This window comes from Echinops telfairi, unplaced genomic scaffold (genome assembly GCF_000313985.2).
Source record: "Echinops telfairi isolate 266 unplaced genomic scaffold, ASM31398v2 ScPeMD7_23;HRSCAF=83, whole genome shotgun sequence".
Classification (NCBI taxonomy): Eukaryota; Metazoa; Chordata; class Mammalia; order Afrosoricida; family Tenrecidae; genus Echinops; species Echinops telfairi.
In genome coordinates this window covers 41492932-41509598 of record NW_022103920.1, presented here as the reverse complement: position 1 = coordinate 41509598, position 16667 = coordinate 41492932, and positions in this window count along the sequence as shown.

Here is a 16667-nt window from a genome sequence, read left to right as displayed (position 1 = left end):
TCTTCTGAGGCATCTTTGGGTAGATTTGAATCCCCAACCTGAAGATTAGCAGCTGAACGTGTTAACCATTTGCACCTCCCAGGCAAATGGTTTTAAACACTCCCCATCCATGTTTTGTTGTTAGGAGCGGTAGAGTTAGTTCTGATGCACAGTGACCTGGGGGAAAACAAAGTTCTGCCCAATCCTGCCCCAGCCCCACAAGCATTGCTGTGTTTAAGCCCATTGTTGGCAGCCATTGTGTGAATCCATCTCATTGCAGGTCTTTTCTGTTGACTCTCCTTTTGATCTCTACTGATCGTATGTCCAAAGTGCGTGAGACAAAATCACACCGACCTTGCTTCTAAGGAGCATTCTGGATGTACAACTTCCAAGGTTCATTCATTCTTTTCGCAGTTCATGGTATCTGGAATGTTCTTCACCAACACCATGATTCAAAGACAGTAATTCCTCTTCTGTCTTCCGTTTTCATGATCCAGCTTTCTCATGCATATGAGGCAACTTAAGATGTCAGGACTGTGTCAGGCACACCTTTGTCCTTAAGTGACATTTCTGCATTTAAACACTTAAAAGAGCTCTTTTGCAGCAGATTTGCCCAATGAATGACGTCACTTGATTCCTTGACTGCTGCTTCCATGGGCATTAATTGTAGATCACCGTAAAATGAAATTCTTGACAACATCTTCTCCATTTATCACGAGATTGTTATTCAGTTGTGAAGATTTCTCTTTTCTTTATGTTGAACTGTCATCCACATTGAAGATTGGAGTCTCTGGTCTTCCTCACTAAGTGCTGTAAGTCCTCTGAACTTTCAGCCAGCAAGACTGTCAACGGCAGAGTTTAGATGGTTGACTAGTCTTCCTCCAGTCCTGATGCTTCTGTAGTCCAGCTTCTGTGATCATTGCTTAGCAAACAGGTTGAATAACTATTACTAAGGACTATAACCTTGACACACACCTTTCCTAATTTTTAAGCCGTTAAAAAACCTCATTGCCATCAAGTTGATTCTAACTCATAGGAACCCTATAAGGACAGGGTAGAACTGCCTCTGTATTCTAAGATTGTAAATCTAACTGGATTCTAAGATTGTAAATCTTCAGAGGAGAAGGCCATCATTCTCCCCAAGGAGCAGCTGGTGGTTTTGAACTGCTGACCTATCTGTTAGCAGCCCAACGTGTAACCACTATGCCACTTAACCCAGTCACTTTACCCGTATTTTGTTAGAATGACTGCCTCTTGGTCTATGTATAAGTTCTTCATGAGCTCAATTAAGTGTTCTGGTATTCCTGTTCTTCACAATATTACCTATCATTTATTATGATCTCAGTTGGATAACTTGGCATAATCAAGAAAACTAAGCAAATATCTTTCTGGTATTCTCTGCTCTAAGCCAATACCCACCTGACATCTGGCTATGTGTTTAGAACTGTGTAAACATGCAGGAAACCAAGGAAATTCCTGTTCTTGCGATTGCCATGCCTATCTCTTTAGCCTTCATCATCTTTGGCCTGATGTCATGGCCAATGCCTGTAGACCCTTTTTGGGTTATTGGGGCTTATTTAATTTCTTCTGCAAATGTTATGATTTTATATAGTTGGTAAATTTGGGGTAAAAGAACAAATCTTATATGTGTAGATCACAGTAAAATGAAATTCTTGACACTATCAATCTTTATGATTCACTTTGTCTAGAAAGAGATTCTAATACCCCAAACCCATTGCTGTTGAGTCAATCCCAACTCAAAGTGACTCTGTAGGTGAGCGTGGAACTACCCCACTGCGTTTCCAAGACTGCAATCTTCACAGGGCGTTCAGTAGGAACGTCTTTCTGGGGGCAAGCACAAAGGGTTAGCAGGCATGCGCTGAACCACTGCACTGCCTGTGCTCCTTGTAAAGAGATCAGAGGATCGTACTGTTTGAAAAGTCCTTCTGCTTTTCACAGGCCCCGAACTAGGAGGAGCTGACTGTATTAGTCTGGGTACTTTGGAGAAACAAATCCACAGCAACTCATGTATAAGAGAGAGTTTTATGTAAAGAAAATGTGCATCACGAAAACATCCCAACCCAATGCTGCCCAAGCGCACAAGTCCAACATTAACCCATTAACCCAACACTAGTCCACAAAGTCCTCCACCTCACAAAACAGAGGCAATGATGCTGACTGCAGGAGGAAAGCTGAGTCAGTGAACGAACAAGCATCTCAGCACTAGCAAGGGTCTCCACACGGCTGCTCCAGCACCCAGGGCTGCATCGGGATAGATCCATGCGGCTTCTCCTTGGGGATGTCTTGTATGAAGTCAATCTTGCAAGCTGAAGCAGGGAACTGCTAAGGCAGCTGCACCCGGTACAACCATCACAAAACAAGAGACCCGAGAACTAGACAGGGCGAGGCTCACCACCCATTTATCCCTCTGCCTTTCAACCAGCACCACATGTGATTATCGGCCAGGCTGGCACAATTAACTAACTCACTGACCTACCAGATCAGAAGGTAGGAAGTGCCAAACCAGGAAGGAAACTGAAGTGAAAAGAAAAAAAATTTACTTGCAGTCTAGAATTTTACTCGCAGACTCACACAATAGCCTTATGAATTTCATTTTTAATTGTTTAGTTGAACAGTCATGGGAATGAATCATGAATCTGAGATTATGTCAGTTTCACATGGAGGCTTCTTTGACACCTTTAAGGATAAGGCCTCGTTTGCCCGACAGTAGGCACGATTTGATTCTTGTGAAAATGCCTAGGCGTTTCCACTATACACTCCCCTTGCCTCACTAGTGTTTCTCCTATTACTTCTCCATCCCCTTGAGTCCACGTCCATGCTTTTTGGGAATGTTAAGTACAATTAGATCTCTACTTCCTTTTGCCTTCTTCACTGAGGAGGAAATGAATTAATATATACCAGAGCATGTCTTTAAAATTTATACTTAAGCATGTTATATATGACCTTAGAACAGTATGGAGTACATCGTAGGAATGATGTAAATGTTAGCCCTTCTCATTATGATTCCCAAAGCTCTAATCTAAAAGCATAAATAAAATACAGATTTGCTCCAATGAATTCTTTGCTATCTTGCTGCTTCCCACCAGTATCTTCTGGTTTTTAAATAGCTCATACATATAGAGTGTATATCTTCTTTGGAGAGCAATATTTCTCCTAATCAGTGCTGCAAATCTGAGTTTCTCTACTCCCCCCAACTCGTTGAGATACTGAATGAAGCAGGGTTGAGAATTCGCCTGTCCACCACAAGCAGGGGGCATTTTATAATACAAAGGAAAGATTTCAAGGCAATAATCCTGTTTCTACACTGGATGGACATTTCTCTGTCCTCTTGGGACACATCACATGGACCTACCCTAAGCCGTTAGCCAAGAGTCCTTAGTCTAGTGGAAGAAGACACTAGCCACAGGCTCCTGATGCGCTTGTAGGAACTGGGGTTCCCCGACTCCATGGAAAAGGAGTCTAGTAAAGCTCAAATGTTGGCCGCTGAGCATGAGTGAGTTTCTAACTGAACTGGGCGCACCCAGTGTCCTCAAGCTGATCGGGACACAGAAAACCCTAGTCGATTCTGACTCATAGCAACCCAGTTGGACAGGAGAGAACGGCCCCTGTGGGTTTCCAAGGCTGTCGTTTTTTATAGGAGCAATAATCTCTTGTTTCTCCCATAAGTGGCTGGTGGATTTGAACTGCTGACCTTGTGGTTAGTAGCCGATGTGTAACCCACTGCATGCCACTAGGGCTCCTAGAGACCCTATAGGGCAGTGTAAAACAGCTTCACGGGGTTTCGGAGAATGGTAACCTCTATGGAAGTAGATAGCCTCATATTTTCCCTTGGAGGGGCCAGGTGCCTAATTTTAGTGGGAAGCCTATGAGGGGTACGTGGGAATGTTGTTTTTCACCTGCGGTTCTCCATATGTCACACAGGCCCCGAAGGTTTACAGTGCAGTGAATCGGTAGTGACTGGTATTTGCAATGCACGTGTGAGTATTTGCAGTGTATTTGTAAGGAAGCACCCCAAACCCTGAATATGTTCATAACCCTTTGCCCCCATCACCCCCAAATACCCTATGGGTCATTCACTGAAGAAGTGTTAAGAGACTTGTCAGTAGCCAATGTTCGACAAGTTCACATTTCAAAACTACCTGGGTTTTCAAGTAAGATTATAGGCTGCTTTCGTGAACAGGAGCCAAGCAGGGCCTGCCCTCTTGCTGTAGCGTGGTGTCAGGTGGGACGAAACGAGGAAGATGAGGTACGTGAGGGATCGTGCTTTTCTAATATTCTGTCCTTGAAATGTGTTAGGTGTTTTTCTTTACATTTTCTCATGCCTTGGTCTGGGTCTGAGTTCCTGATACAGAGATAAATTATTTATTTGTACATAAATAAAGTTAGCAGATTCTGGAAAGAAGTATTTGCAAAATGAGAGTAAATCCTGTAAGGATAGCCACCAAACATCTGAATTACGGACGTTTTTTGGTTGTTGTTGTTGTTGATTCTCTGTTAGCCTGGAGTTAGATAAACACTGAGCACCAACGTCTAATAGAAGATGAGAAAAGCCTTCATAGACCCCAAGTGATAATAGCCATTTCCCCTGACAGAGCCCTGTGATCTACCAGCACGGTGCTTTTAAAAGGGGCTTTGGTAGTGGAGTGGGGTACACATTGGGCTAACCTCAAAGTTGGCCATTTGAAACCCCCAGCCCCTCTCCAGGTGAAAGACAGGCTTTTTACTCCTGTACAGAGTTACGTGCTTGGAAGCAGAAAGGGGTAGTTCTACGCTGTTCTACAGGGAGCTAGGAGTTGCAATTGACTCTGTAGCAGTAAAGGGCTTCTCTTGTTTGTTTGCTTTTGGCCTTATATACGGTGCCTTTGATTTTCCTACCGCTCCCTCGTGTCGATTTCTTATTCGGAAACTCAGAGAGGTTACACCACTTGTCCAGCGTCCCATTCCTGGTGAGCAGAAAAGCAGGGTTTCATTTCAGGTCTCTCCCTTTTTCGATTTGTTTTCTGGTCCATCCTTTGATCTGCTCTTCCCACGCCCCGTACTTTCTCTCCCCATTGACAAACCATTTTAAGGTGTCTGGTGCGCATCCCCTTGCTTGTCTGAATTCTCATAAGGTATCTTTCTACTTCCTGTTAAATAGGGTTCTGTTTTCGTTGCTTATTGATTTAAGGATTTTACATGCAGCACTGAAGTCTGGGTGGCTGAATGTTCATGTGGTCTCTTGTTCCTGCTTTGTGCGCAGTATTCCAGATAGCGTTGCATCTGCCCAGTTCGTCGACCTAGCCAGGTAGCCTCGCTCCACATCTCCACCACACCAAATAACCTCCCAATGAGCATTTTGCACATCTGCCTCGATGAACCTGGCTGCACCTCGGTGAACGTGTCTGCTAGCTGAGCAGCTTGGGTCAGTTCACCAGCCAGCCTCTCTGCTCCAGTCCAGACGTCCACCAGCAATGCAGGAGTGCCCCCAGAGCCCCTCACCTGGGCCAATCCTTGGCACTTCCAGTTTCCTCCTTTTGGTTGGTGTAATTATGTAAGATGATAGCCTCTGGTTTTATTTTATATTTCTCTAAATTATTGATTTTTAAAATAATCTCTTCATATGCTCATGAAAGCTCAACTTTGTCTACTGCTACTGTATGCTCAATATCAGGGAAGAGAAGGTGATGATGCCAGGGTCTTCTCCATTTTACTAGACTAGCATTGTCCAATAGAAACATAAGGCAAGTTATGCACGTAATTTCAAAGATGCTAGAAGCTGCATTTAAAAAGGTATGATAGAGCTGAAATAACTTTAAATAAATCACAAGTAAATTTCAATAGTAGGGCTTACTAAATTTAATAGATTGAAGATATTGTCATTTCTCAATGTAGTAATCTAATATTATTAATGAGATATTTCAGAACTTTCTGTACTAAGTCTCCAAAATCTACTGAGTATTTTACAGTTATAGCATATCTCAGTTTGCGTGGTCAATTTTCCAACATCTACCAAAGCAATGAAGCTGTGTTTAATGGAAAATATTTTACCTAGTCTTTAAACTTTTGGATATGGCTAGTTATTAGCGAGCGTTTACTCTGAGCCCCAAACTGCCTCTCTAACTTGTACTCTTCCATCATGGTCCTGTTTTCCACAGCCATATGAACCACATGGAATCTGTCTTTGACACAATAGCCTTGGGTTATTGTTCTCAGCTGTCTTTTTTCCTTTGATGTTCACGTGGCCCTCAACACCCCCACTTCCCTCAGTTGTACCTCACATGACATGGTTCCTTCTGTTTACCTCCTTGGGTTCTAGGGTTGATTGCATCCCAGATTGCATCCATCTCTCACAGGAGAGGACACTAAAGCCCCCCTGTTCATGGATGTAACCTGTGGATGGGGCGGTGCCTAGAAGTCTGTGTTCCTCTGATGCAGGCTCGCTGCCACCAGCAGGATTCCTGGAAAGGAAAGTAGCTGGTTCGAAGCAATCTCATTTAGGAAGTGGTGAAGGATTGTTTCATGTATGGTTATTGATCTGTGGATTTTTTTAGGCACCCACTGTATGTCTGGAAAAATATAGATCAGATGTGGTGCCCTATTCTCAACACTTTCTAAGCAAGGAGAATAAAGCTTGTAAAACAGGATCCTTGTAAGTAAAATATTAACCTACCCTTCACCGTAAACTCCAACAAAATCTCCTATAAAACCCATCCTCAGAAGTAGCTGTGACATATCTTAATTGACCAGAGAATTTCCTTGGGCCTAAAATAGTGGAGACACTCTTCTCACCAGCATTTTTCCAGGACAAATTGCTAGCATAATTTTTAAGTCTCTCCTTAATCTGACATAAAGATTAGTAAGTGTGCTTTACTGCAAAGACAATGCCAGCAGACACTCTCATCTTAATAGGAAATGTTGTATGACACAGAAAGATACATTTTCATCGTGGTACTATATTATACATTACACAGATGTACCAAATTAGTAGCTAATGATATGCAATATGGCAGGCATTAGTAGCAGAGTCTGTGTTCAGGATTTCAGACAAATGTAGTGGCAGTAAAGTGATCTTATTAGGATGTAGCATTCACGACAGAAAGAGACATGTTGTAACCAAAGCATGAAAAGCAGGGTGACTTGCCACTTACAGTCGTGTTTCCAGACTTGGCCACTGCTCAGCCCAAGGGAGATGATGAACATGGACCACAAGCCAGACTTGAAGCAGGAAAACAACCGTCTTTGTTTTCTCTTCTCCTTGGCCACAGCTTGTCCTTGAGCCTATTGCCACACCTAGGGGTAACAACTTACACTTTTGAATTTGGCCAGAGCCACAGCTTAGGAAATACAGGATGGAAGGGAAAGATCTATGGGAATGGGAAGGTGGGTATACCTATGCCATGCTCACCTGCCTCTTCCAAAATCCTCAAGGGTCTGGAAGAGTTTCACTTGGACTATGGCATCGACATAGCTCAGGTGATTCATTAGCGTTTTCAGATCTGAGTGGCCAGGGTTGTGGGGTGAGGAGTGGTCGATCAGACAACAAAGGAAGCCCAGAAGAAACCAGTTCTAACCTAAGCGGATTAAAGATGGACACTACGGTGCCCATTTCTTCCAGACGCCTAAGACTTAATGCACTTCAGTCAGCCACTTTCTGCCAGACGTTGTACTGCTCATTACAGGATCTCACAGATGGGATGATGGCCAGCTCTTGTTGGTGAGGAGATGGTCCCACGTCACAGAGACCTGAAACCAAGAGAGGAGCGAGAGAGACAGAGAATTCTAGGAGTGCAAAGGGAAGCCCTTGCCATTTCACTGGGGATTTGGGACCAACAGTTGAGTAGCTGTTTGACGTGAATGGTACAGGATGAGTAGGATTTTCAAAGGCAAAGGTGAGCAGGAAAACCAGCCCTGAACTGTGCTTCAGATGGAAGCCAAAGTGGTATTTATGCAGGTAGAATCCCTCACCTACTGTACACAGAGTACAGGGCTGAGTGGTGAAGGCATCCCGGCCCGTGCTCCCAGGGCTCACAGCACTGTGATGACCACCCAGAGTGGTCTCTGAATTGTGTGGTAGAATTGGTCTCTGACACACCAGGTCCGTGATTAGGAGGCTGAACTCAGGACAGAGACATAGGTGTTTTTTTTTCTCCTCCCAACAACAATGAGTGGTTACTGAGCCTGAGACATCTGGGAAAACTGAAGACAAGGAATCTGTTAAACTGTAGGCATTACGTTTTGGGTGATGGAAAAGGCTAACCACTCAGCTATTGACTGAAAGGTTGGTGGTTTGAATCTCCCCTGAGGCACGTTGGAAGAAATGGCTGCTGATCTACTTCTGAAAGATCATAGCCACTGAAAACCCTGTGGCATCTAATTCTTCTCTGACACACTCCTGGGGTCACCAGAAGTGGGAATTGACTCAGTGGCAACTGGTTTGGTTTTGGCTACTTCTGTGCCTCAAAACCATCCTCACTGCCATCGAGTCAATGCGACTCCCTTGGGTTTCCAAGACGTTATCTGGATGGGAGTAGAAAGTTAGTCTTTCTCTCACGGTGCTTCTGGTGGTTTTGAACTGCCAATCATGCCGATCACAGCCCAACTCATAACCCCTATGTCACCAGGGCTCCTGTAGTCTATGTTCTTGGAGTCAAAAACTTGAGTATTCTGTCTTTAAGCTTCTCTTCCCTCCCTAGACAGAAACAGCAGGAGGTATGGAGTAAGAGAGTTATTCCAATGAATTGACTGAGGAGATGGTGAGGACTGACTAGGCTGCTGTGAAGGGTAGGCTGGCACTTGGGCATAAGCAGGATACAATTGGAATTTATTCTTCAGAGAAACCGTAATTCTACTCTTAGGACTGTTCATAAAAATAGAGGTATTGGCCTATGTACATATATTTATATGTCAATACATTGAGGTAGTGGACGGACTTTGTGCCTCGCTCAAGCCCTGCCTCAGTGCAAGAGCACTTTGTTCTAACAACCTGGCATTCTGTGATGCTCACCCTCCCAGCACGATTGCTGAAGACAAAATGGGTGCACAAGTAAATGTGAAGAAAGCAGATGGTGCCCGGCTATCAAAAGATATAGTGTCTGAGGTCTTAAAAGACTTGAAGTTAAACGAGTAGACATCTAGCAGAGAAGTAACAAGCTCACATGGAAGAAACACACCAGGCTGTGTGATCATGAGGTGTCCATGGGATCGGGTAACAGGCACCAGAAGACCCAAAACAAACAAACAAACAAACAAACAAACAAACAAACAAACAAAAAACCATATTGTTGAGAATGAGGTGGGTCAGAGCAGAGACCCAAAACTCATCTGTAGACAATGGGACATCCCCTCCCAGAAGGGGTCACAGGAAATAATGAGTCACCGGGGTGCAGTACAGCACCGATGAAACACACAATATTCCTCTGGTTCCTTGAGGCTTCCTCATGCCCTACTATCATGACCCCAGTCCTGCGTTTCACTTCGGGCTAAACCGGAGCATGTCCACAGGTACAGATAAGAGATAAGAGCTCACTGACACACAGAATCCAGGAACAGGAATGGAAGTCGCAATACTAGGAGGGGAGGAGGAAGGTGGAGAGTGGGGGGGAGGAAGGGGGAACTGATCACAATGATTGACACACACCCCATCCCACATACACACACTACACCCAGGAGGAGGAACAACAGAAACTATGGGGGAAGGAGACAGTGGTCGGTGTAAGACATGTAAGTTAAAATAATACTAATTTATAATTTATTAAGGGGCATGAGGGTGGGAGGCAGGTAGGGAGGGAAAAAAGAGCTGATACCAAGGGCTCAAATAGAAGGTAAATGTTTAGAAAATAATGATGGCAACATATGTGCAAATATGCTTGATACAATTGATGTATGGATTGTTATAAGAGCTGTAAGAGCCCCCAATAAAATGATCTTTTAATAAAAAAAAAACCCCAAACAAAAACCTTTCGATTGGTCATAGACACATCTACAAAATACCTTTATCACAACACCATGATTCATGTTTCCTTGAAATATATTTTGGGACCAGGCCACTTAATGCAGTGGAAGAGGGGAATCAGTCAAAATCCAATGTAGTTGTCATTAAGTGGTTCTCTGTACAAAAGGCTGCAGTGGCCCCAAATTGGAACGCCCCTCTTACTGTGGGGCAGTAGGTGTAATTTAAAAGTGCCAAATGAATGTGTTTACCTTAGGTTTAGCAAAGCATTCAGCTCTCCTTGACAAGTGCCTGCCTCAGCTCCCTTACCTAGTGGAGGGACAGTGTTCAAGCCTATTGTATTGAGTCCCCAGCTTATAAGTGGACCTGAAAGTGTGTTGGGTAATAAAGACAATAGAGGACTGGGCGGGGTCTACAGAGACGGGGTGGGTGGGTGGAGAGTCTCAGATCGCCCTTACTGATTGGCGGACCAATTGTGAATGGCCTGTCCAGAAGAAAACCCAGATTTAACTGGGCTGCTGTCCTTGGCGTCCAGGGAACTATTTTAGCTGCGTGGCTTTTCTCTTCCTGGTCAATGCTTTTCAGACTCGCCTTTTACCGAGAGCTGTGATGTGCGGATCCTTTCCTCTGTGGACAGCCCGAGTGCTCGCTCAGTGTCCAGGGGTTGTCAGCATAACGATCCTTTGGCGCTGGTGATAGTTCAGAGAAATGTTTTTCAAATCTGTTGCTACTGACAGGCAGAGATGAATTCCCAACTAGAGTTCCGGCTCAACATGAAAAGCGGTGCTGACAGTGCCCCAGAGCCAAGAGTGAAAAGGCCCTCCCCTGGTGGAGGCTGCGTGGGGGCCCTCTTAGGAGCAGGTGCACGGAATGCCCTCTCTGTCCAGGCTTCGCACCTGATCCAGGACACACCCTCAGTACAGACGTTTCTCCTGGGAAGTGTTCCCAGCTCTTTGGGGGGCAGCATTACATTTTGGAAGCCACCAAGGAACGAGCTAGTTATTGGTGTAAGCAGGATTTCAGATGCCCGAAAGAACCTATGGAAGTTCCTAAATTGGGCTTCATTGATGTCGTATTGAAAAAGGAAAGGAATTCAATTTTTTTAAAATGAAAAAAAAAAATACTGTTACCTGTTTGTTATAGATTGAATTGTGCACCCAAAAAAAGTGTATCGTAAATTCTACCTCCTGTACCTGCTTATGGAGCCTGGCTTGTGCATTGGTGGCTCCGCATTGGGCTGCTTTACTGCAAGGTTGGTCATTGACAACCTCCGGCCTCTCCGGAGGAGAAAGACGGGGTTTCCTTTGTACCCCTGCAAAGAGTTCCAGTCTCAAAAACTCACGGGGCAGCTCGAGCTGCCCTCGAGGGTCGCTGTGAGTTGGAACTGACTGCAGGGCAGTGAGTTTGTTTTTTTTAACCCCTATACCTGTGCTTGAAGGCGCCTTGGTGGTGTAGTGATTACACATTGGGCTGCAATCCACATGGTCGGCAGTTCAAAACCAGCAGAAGCTCCAAGGGAGAAAGATTTGGCTTTCTAGTGCTGTAAACGGTTACAGTCTCAGAAACCCATAGGGGGTCACTGAGTCAGCATTGACTCAGTGTCAGTGAGGTTGTTCATTTATTTTTTTAACACCTCTACTTAGAATCCCATTTGGGGATAGGTTTTCTTTGTTACGTTACTGAGGCTATGATCAGTGTAGCGTGTATCTAAAGTCTTTCTTTTTTGGATGTTCAAGTAGATTAAGCCAGCAGGAAGACACAGAGATGGGAGGAGATAGATGCGGAGCCACCAGCAGACTGCCGAGGAACACCAGCGCAGAACAGCCAAGGGCTTGCTTTCCTCTGGAGTCTGTAGTGAGAGAGAGCCTGTCCTCTGGCCAGTGCCTGCCATTCACATGTCTTGCCTCCTCCCCCAACCAAACCCACTGCGACTGAGTTGATTCTGATGCGTAGAGATCCTCTAGAGCAGAGTAGAACAGCCTTTTAGAGTGTCCAAGATTGCCACACCTTTCTCCCTCGCAGTGGCTGGTGCATTAGCACGTCTGGCCTTTTGGTTAGCAGCTCAGCGCTTTACACAGTGAACCACCAGGACTTCCGTAACCTCCTGTGGAAATCTATTTCTGTTGGTCAGGGACCCCACCTGCAGCATTTCTGTGACAACAGGATGAGGTAATGACACCATTCTGTTTGCCATTGTTAACTGCTTTCGACTTTCAGAAAATGGATTTTGGATGAAATAAAATTTTATGTATGAATCTTCCTATTGTTAATGATGTAATAAATATTTGGAAAAGCAAAATACAATATAATGTGGTCCTTTCCACAGAATGGAACCTGCCCACACACAAATCTCAGGTATCCTTTGATTCACAGATCCCACACGTGGGGACCCAGGGCAGCATTAATGGTTTAGGTGTAAAGAACTCTGCCCAATGATATACCCATGGCATACTGGGCTATGCACTGTACTATATATCGATCTGCGAACCCCTAGGTTCAAACCAACCAGCTGCTGCTCAGGAGAAAGATGAGGCTGTCTGCAGTGAGTTGAATTTGTATCCACTCACAGCCTCACACAGAGTGCTATTGGCCATGGTTAGGGTCCTGTCTTAAGGCCGGCCATTCTCTAATGACATGCCTTGCCACCAGCCTGTTCTGACTGGTGATCACACCAAGCATTACAGAGAAGAGCTGCTCCACACAGTTTTCTTGAATCTTACGGCGCTAGACCACTAGGTCTTTGTTCCCCACAGTCAGTGAGTGGGTTTGAACTGTCAACTTTTAGGGTAATAGTCATGCACAAAACATTTATGCCACCTTGGGACTTACTCCCCCCGCCCCCACAGGAGACACCCATGGGAAGAAAATTATTTATGAATGAAACTCACCACTGAGTGGATACATGCTAGGCACTCCATATCAGTTTTCTTTTTGCCAAACATTTGGTGCAGTGTGCGTGTCCTATAAAACCGATGCTCAGAAAAGTAAGTAACTTGCTCAAAGTCACGCAGACAGTCAGTGGCAGTGTTGGCTTCCCATGATGCCACACTGTCTCCCCACGAAGGCACAAAGAAGTGCGTCCAGGATGGTTAGCCAGGGCGTGAGGCACTCAGAAACAGGCACGGGATAGCTCCCTTTCCGGGGGAGACAGACTGAGCCACAGAAGCTTCCCGGTAGGAAAACCTAGGCAACTGCAAGTCATCCCATGCAGATAGCTTCCCTTACCCTCCTCTCTGGAGCCTTGCTGGGCACCTGTCCGCGTGCTGGGAGCTGTGCTTGTCACACTTTGTGGTGCCTGGCAAGGAGCCTGGGAAAGAACAAGAACTTGAAGCAAGTCTCTTGAATGAAACAGGTTAGAGCACGCAGGTTCATCTCAGTGAGTGGGAGGCCCGGGGGGGAGTCGAGGCATGTGAGGTAGGGAGCCAGGGAGGAACTAACTTGAGTGGCAGAGCAGCCACGGCGTTCTGTGTACTTGAGGGTAGACCAGCTGGCACCCGAAATATAAATGCAGCGACAGACTTGTCGAGGATCATACCCAGGCTTCCCTGTTCATGGTCTTATTTTCTACTTTGAGACAGTTGATCTCCAAAGTGGATATTTTTTTCTTAAGTAAATGTTTTCTGGTGCGTGTGTGTTTACATTTATGTATTTATATGGATTCTTGCCCCAGATAAAAATGAAGAAGAATTTAGAGAGGAATAATTTGGAGAAAGACTTGAGAGGGATTAAAAGTGGCGAGATCATCTGTTCTGAAATCTTGAAAAAAGAAAAAAAGCCCATGTTAGCCTTTAATCCTGAAATCATTAAGCTACAGCTCAAGGTCCCAGTCAGTCTTGCCAGCTGTTTTGCACAGTCTTCGAAAAACTCGGCTTTTACAGACCAGCTTTTACATTTGCTTTCATGATTCAAAAGAAGACTATGTCATGGCATATGAAAATGATATGAGGTGCATTTTTATCCATCAGTAAAGTTCCATTGGAACCTGGCCATTTCTGCTCATGTGTGTACTGTCTGTGGATGCTTTCTGGCTGCCATGGCAGGGACCATGTCACAAAAGCTGAAAAGATCTGGCTCTTTGCAGAAAACGTTTGCCAGAGCTGCTCTGAGCAATATCTATTAGTCAGGATTCTTCAGAAAAACAGAACCAGGCACCCCATACACAGGCACCCCATCCCACACACACAGGGAACTCCCTACCCCCCCAAAAAACTGGGATTTTTTCCAAAGCTTTGTATTAAGTTTTTTCCCTGCAAAAACAACCTTATCTCCTTCAAAGTACTTTCCATTACATTTGATACATTTGTCAAATCTGTGATTCCATTCTTGGAAACCTTTTTAAACTCATCTCTTTGGACTGACAGCACCTCCCTTGTCTTTTTCTTCACCTCTTTCACATCATCAAATCACTGTCCTTTCATTCGCAGAAACAAAAAGAAGTTGCATGGAGCAAGGTCAGGTGAGTAAGGTGTGTGGGGCAAGAGAGGCATGCTGTTCTTTGCCAGAAATTGGTGCACTGAGATGGCTGTGTGAACAGGTGAATTGTCACTGTAGCACAACCAGGTCCCCATCTGCCACAAGTTAGGCTTTTTTTTTTGTTGCACACTGTTAGACAATCTTTCCAGAACCTCCAAATAGAAAGCTTGATTGTCTGACCTGGTGGAACAAACCCCTCACATCAAAAAAGCAAATGAACATTGTTTTGATCTTTGATTTCACTTGAGCTTTTGGGAGGGGGCAAGGTGATGATGGCGTCTTCCACTGGCTTGGTCGATGTTCGTCTTTGGGGTTGTCAGATTAGCACTGTGTCACATCACTAGTAATCACCTTGGGAAAAAAGTTTGGATCACTTCAGAGCAGTTCTTTGAAAGCATGGCATGTTTCCCATCGATGTTCTCCTTCCTGGTCAGCCAGAACCCAAGGCACAAATTTCACAGTGACCCTTCTCATTTTCAAATCTTCCATTAACCTCCATCGAACCGAGTGCCAAGATAGTCCAGGTAATGTCCTTATCTTTTTAATGGTCCATCTTCAGTCTTCGAGCACAAGTGCATGAATTTTGTTGACATTTTTGTCCATTCAGGATGTTGATGGACGTCCAGAATGAGGTTTGTCGTCAATCAACATTTCACCTTTTTTGAAATGAGAAAACCACTCGTACACTTGAGTTTTTCCCTTAGCACTCTCCTTGTAAGCGTATTCAACATTACAACAGTTTCTGTGGCATTTTCCCTAGCAGGAAACAGAGTTTCACAGCCGCACACTGTTCTCTTAAATTAGCCGTCACAAAGAACGAGGTTACAGTGAAAGTGCTTTTACAAAAAATTCACTGTGACTGGAGGGAACCTTCCCAGGCAACACCACTGAGTGCACTAACTCAGAGCGAGTGACGATGCTCACCTAGCAGGAAAAATGCGTCCTACAAAAGCGTGGTCTAGTAGAGATTTTTCACGTTTTTTGGGGGGTACATATATATACACGCAAACCATATTTATATGAAGGGGCTTCTAGATGTTTGTGGAAAACATACATACATATATATATACACACACCATGTATGTTTTCCACATGTGAAAAAAAATATATACCATATTTATATGAAGGGACTTCTAGATATTTGTGGAAAAAATGGAGTTAAAATATAATGGAGCTTTTCCCACTAACTGTTTGAAGCCTCCTCTTTTAACACACACGGCAGACATGATATGTTGCTGGTGTTGTGTGCCACCAAGTCAATTCCAACTCACACTGACCCTGGGAGACAGAGTCCCATGGGGTGTCATCTTTATGGAAACAGATTGCTGCTAGGTCCCATGGAGTCGGTTCTGACTTGCAGTGACGCCGTGCACAGCAGAAAACTGCTGCCTGGCCCTGTGCCAGCCCCACATCCGATGTGCCGGAGCCCGTTGTTGCGGCACGGTGCCAGGCCACCTTGGTGAAGGTCTTCCTCTTCTTTGATGACTTTGGACTTTAACAAGCATGGCACCTTCCCACCCCCCAGGAGCAAGGAGTGGCTGGTGGGACTGAACTGCTAATCTTTCATTAGCAGCCAAGCTCCTAAGTAATGCAGCTTAAGGACTCCTTGTATTATACCACAAGCATATTCCATATGTTCACATACCATATACATACATGTATGTATGTATTCCATATGTTCACATACCATATACATACATATCATACATACAAGTGGGCTTCACGAAGTTTATGGGAAAATGGAATTAAGAGATAGTGGGATTTTCCACAAACTTTCTGACGCCTCTGTGTGTGTGTGTGTGTGTGTGTGTGTGACCATGTGTGAGTATGAGTGTGTGTGTGTGCACGCATGCACGTACATGTTATCTTTGTTAACATTGTGGAGGCAGATGTCTCCTCTTTTGGGAAGCCTCAGTTTTTGCTACTAATGCCTTCAGCTCAATGAATGTGGCCAAGCGTTGGGGAGGGTGCATCAGCTCTGCTTAAGGTGAGCTGATTTAAATGCTAACCACACGTAAGTGCCGTCATAGCAATATCCAGACCAGCATTTGGCCAAACAGCTAGGCACCATAGCCTAGCCAACTTGCCACATACAATTAGCCATCAGAGCCATAGCAGGTGCCATCCCCTTAGTAGTGGTGACCGAACGCCCGAGGACCAGCGGCAGGAGTGGCTTCAGGAGGCACAGAACAGATTCCAAAAGGAGAGGTGGACAGATCCCAGGCTGGTCAGATCCAGACATAACCAGGGAACTTACAGGCAGAGG